At 34.0% G+C, this 5,000-nt stretch overlaps 1 protein-coding gene across 2 annotated transcripts in view; it reads left to right on the top strand.

Annotated features, from left to right (window-relative positions):
• The window catches only part of LOC135206995 (uncharacterized), an 89,890-nt gene that overhangs the window by 26,013 nt on the left and 58,877 nt on the right, over positions 1 to 5,000 (top strand). For both annotated transcript variants that reach the window (XM_064238620.1, XM_064238619.1), the window contains exon 2: positions 3,490 to 3,545. The gene's annotated coding sequence lies outside the window, so the exon portion shown is untranslated. The remainder of the gene's footprint in view (positions 1 to 3,489; positions 3,546 to 5,000) is intronic.

Raw genomic sequence — 5,000 nt, forward strand, 5'->3', positions numbered from 1 at the left:
TATATATATATACTATATATATATATATATATATATATATATATATATATATATATATATATATATATATATATATATATATATTATATATATAAAGTTTTTTGTTTTCCTTCCTTTGCCTGTCTATTTTTAACCAAATTTCTGTTGCTGAAAAGGTGGGGGAAGGGGGGGGGGGGGGGGGGGGTGGGGACGGAGGGAAAGAAGTGCGTTACAACATTAGCTAATATTTTGTTCCTTTTTTTTTTTAATTATGTGTCTCGGTCGTTACGAGCAATTTCCTGTGTGCAGTGGTTTCATTTACCCAAGTGTGGGGTCTGGGTGTAAATACGTACTTATTTGCGCGCTCTCTCTCTCTCTCTCTCTCTCTCTCTCTCTCTCTCTCTCTCTCTCTCTAGTATAGGACCTTTGACCTCTTCAGTGGGATTAAGGTTACATTAAGAAATATAAAGATATTTTTAGAAAAATAAAACCATTGAGATGCTTATTCTTACCTTATCATATAATTTGACAGGCATCAATTACAGAAAAGGTGTTTCAGTGACATGATAGGAGTCCACACACTTCATAAAAATCCCAACTAACTTTTCAGTTTTCTGTAAAAGAAAACTATTGAGATGGCTATGTCCGTCTGTCCACACTTTTACTGTCCGTCTTCAGATCTTAAAAACTACTGAGGTTAGAGAGCTGCAAATTGGTATGTTGATCGTCCACTTTCCAATCATCAAACAGACCAAATTGCAGCCCTCTAGCTCGAGTAGTTTTTTATTGTACTTTAAGGTTATAGTTAGCCATGATCATGCGTCTGTCACTGCTGTAGGTGTCAACAACACAGGCCACCACCTGGCCGTGGCTGAAAGTTTAATGGGCCGTGACTGAGAGTTTTCATAATGCATTATATACTTAATCGTATCGAAGAAACTTCGTAGCATTTTTCACTTGTTTTGTACTGACTGACCCATCTTTGATTCTGACTCACGTACCTTCCTCTGAATGGTGCTTCAGAATCTTAATGGGTTAGATTTCTACGCACTCTGGGATGCTCGTTTAAAGAAGTGATTTTGCGTATATATATATGAGCGCCTTCATACGCCTGTATTAGATACGCGACACTTTTCTTTTTAAATTTTTTTCTCCACAAGTTTTAATTCCGGGTGGAAAATATCCCTGACTTCGATTAGTTTTGGAAGGAACTAATTAACGACGCAGGATTCTCAGTGGGGAAAGATGAATTCCTTTTTTATATTCCCTTTAATTATGCGCGTATTTTAGAAGAGAGAGAGAGAGAGAGAGAGAGAGAGAGAGAGAGAGAGAGAGAGGGTAGTGGGGGGAACCCGTGGTATAAATGTGGGCGCATTTGGGAACGAGAAAACTTTCCAATGAATGTTGTCTCGCCTAAGTGTCCCAAGTTGCCCCACAAACCGTTCTCTTATACCTGAATGTCCCAGACTATTTTCTCGGCCTTCATAAAGATGAAATGGTGGAGAAGAAGAAGAAGAAGAAGAAGAAGCAGAAGAAGAAGAAGAAGAATAAGAAGAAGGAGGAGGAGGAGGAGGTGGTGAGGGGAATCCATACCCCCAGCCCCTAAAAGACAACAGAATGAAACTTTTCGTGTTTTGTTTGTGTGTACGAACCTCACTTATCTGGAAGGTTTGCATGGCTGTGTGAAAACAAGGTGAGAGTATTCACGGATATTTGTGCCTGTAAATTTATGTCTAAATGATTAAAATGCTCTATTTTAAATGTTCGTTTTTGTTTGTGTGTTGAACCCCTCTATCTGAAAGGTTTGCATAGCTGTGGGTAAAAGCTCTCATATCACTTATTAGGATGCATCCACACTAAAATAAGTCGTTTTATCAACATGTCTGCAACTACTGCACATCACAAACATGTTATGCCTTGAGTATAACATTCAGGTAAGAAGGAAACAAGTGACGAGTGAACGAGCCTCATAGACGGTTAGGTACAAAAATACCAATGACGAGAAACTACCGATCATCACGGCATCACGGCCGAATGCTGTTCTATCCTGCTATGTATTTGTTTTGCAATAACACCTTTGTAGAATAGCTCTTGCGTTTTTCCGGTGCTTGGTCACAAATTTCTACGTGTAAATTGGTGGTTCGAGCGTTAATCGGATTACACAGAATCCGGAATGTATATCGAAAAATAAATTCTTTCGCGGGTACAGGTATTAAACGTATGGCAAAAGTTATTGCTTATTTTTATAGCTGTTGTTGCTGCTGTCCTCGTTATGATTTTGCGTAATATAATAGCTGTTGCAAATAGAAGGAAAAAGCAGTAGTTAGTCCCTATAAACGGAGCTGTTTTTAGTATCATTATTATTATTTAGGTAGAAGACCCTCTTTCAAATATGTTCTATTGCTGAAGCAGCAATCTCCTTCAATAGAACATATTATTATTATTATTATTATTATTATTATTATTATTATTATTATATTATATAAATAACAATCTCATCACACATATATATGGATTATATTTATATCAATGTAGATTTTTCCACTATTATTATTATTATTATTATTATTATTATTAGTTAATTTTTGATTATTCTTATTGATTATTATTATTATTATTATTATTGTATTATTATTGGTTCTTATTATTATGATTATTATTATTATTATTGATTACCAAAATAAATTATGAGAATGAACTGAGAGTCTTGTTTCGCCCAGAGAAATTCAAAAATGTTATTTAGTAGTGTAGAATTCCGGCTGTGACATTCAAGAATTTAGGTGAAGGCAACGGCCCTTACCGGTTCCAAATATAGATTATCTCTCTCTCTCTCTCTCCTCTCTCTCTCTCTCTCTCTCTCTCTCTCTCTCTCTCTCTCCACCTTTCCTTGACAGGTGACATTTTACCCACGTGTGTCTTTTGCTGCTCAAAGTTCCGGTTTGTATTTAAGGTTTGATATTTGTTCTTGCCTGACTGAAATTATAATTTACTTCGTCTCGAATGCGTTTCTGTTTTATCTTTAAAATCATCCGAGATTTCAGTATATTTTTGCCTTATCATTTCCTTGATAACATCAGATGAAGAATCTTCCATAGGCAGGAATGAGGTTTATCTGAGAGATTAGTTATTATTATTATTATTATTATTATTATTATTATTATTATTATTATTATCATTATTATTATTCGAAGTTATTCTATTATTATTATTAGTTAATTATATTATTAGCCATTAATACTATATATTGGTTAATCAGTAAATATACATCTTAATCATATGGAGCAAGCCTACAGGTTCCATTAACTTGAAATTCAAGTTTCCTCAGAATATGTCGTACATTTGAAAGAAGTTACAGAATGGTGAAATAAATACAGATAGAAGAGTTCAGTTATTATAAGAGAAAAAAGTTAAATGAATAAATCAATTGGTAAATAGTCAGAAATATAAATAATCAAGATACAGGGTGAATTGTTTTTAGGTTAATCAACCACTGTCTTTGTCTCCTTACAGAGCTGCCATGGGTGATTTAGGCACGCCACCCAGAAGCAAGAATGGGAAAAGTTGGGGTAAGTGCTACATGAGAGTTATGATTATGCTTCTTTTTATTGTGTAGAATGCAGGATATCGCCGCCTTGTTTTTAGATAGTTTTGCCTTCCCCTTTTGTGAAAAGAAGGGTTAGGGCCCAGCGTGAAAGTGCGCTGTCACACGCAAGTGAATGCTTAGTATGTTGTTCACCCTTTCCAAAACACAAACACATGTATACTATGTTTTGTAGTGTATATATATAAATATATATATATATACTATATTATATTATTAAAGATATATATATATTATATAATATATTATATTAAATATATATATTAATATATAGTATGTGTATATATATATATATATATATATATTATATATATATATATATATATATATATATATAATATATATATATATATATATATATATGTATATATATATATTATATATATAATATATAATATATATAATATATATATAGATACATACATACATACATAATACATAAATATAATTTCTAACATTAAATCATTTTCCCAAACAGGTGTAAAATCAAGGTGATTGTCACCTTTATATTTTATGAGAAATCAACTTTCAACTGTTCAAGAAATCATCCTAAGCATTTGTTCCACTCTTCATATTTTGCGTCATATTTCTCACACTTTCACTTTGCTGACTCTGTCGTAAGCGTTTTCTGTCTACTTTTGTCACATAATTTCATACACCTTGATCAAAACAGCTTCTCCCTCGTGTAAACGCGCTCTGTTCTTCTATCAGTCCCTCTGTCATCTGTCTTACCTTCTAGATTAGAATCATGCCATGCTCTTTGTGTGGTATATACTAGGTTCTATGTTATGCCCCTGTAATTCTTGTAGTTGCCTCTATCACATTTGCATTTATACAAAAGAATGTGTATTCTTCTCGCCTATTCCTTCAGAACCTTCCCTTCATTCAGATAAATCTCAAAATTTCTGGTCACCGAGTCACCGCTGTCTTGCAGTGTCTCACTTGTATTGCCATCCTCTCCTCTCCTCTCCCGGTACCTTTTAATTCTTCAATCTCTCTTTGAAATTACAACTACATTTTCCAGTGTTTCATCGTTCAGCTGTAACATTTGCTTCGAAATTCATGCTCGGAACTTACTTAAGACACTTGAATAAGTATAAATGCATAGGACCTTCGTCAGGAAAGTTCCCTATTCATGATATTACGAAAAATGTCACACACGTTCTGTGCGATCGATTGCTATACTCTTTATTAATTTTGTTCATAGATGCCGAGCCCAGATACTCGGCCAATTTGAAAGGTTATATCTCTCGCGTTCCTGTATTCTATACCAAACCCCTTCTAGTCATATAGAAATGCCTTCGAATGATCACACTCTATTTTCCAAGATGTGTATCCATTTGTGTTGGTGGTTTTGAACAATTAACGTTAATGTAAGCGAGCTTCTGTTCATTAGGCTTAGGATATTGGACAATTACAA

This window comes from Macrobrachium nipponense, chromosome 31, assembly GCF_015104395.2.
Source record: "Macrobrachium nipponense isolate FS-2020 chromosome 31, ASM1510439v2, whole genome shotgun sequence".
NCBI classification, from domain to species: Eukaryota; Metazoa; Arthropoda; class Malacostraca; order Decapoda; family Palaemonidae; genus Macrobrachium; species Macrobrachium nipponense.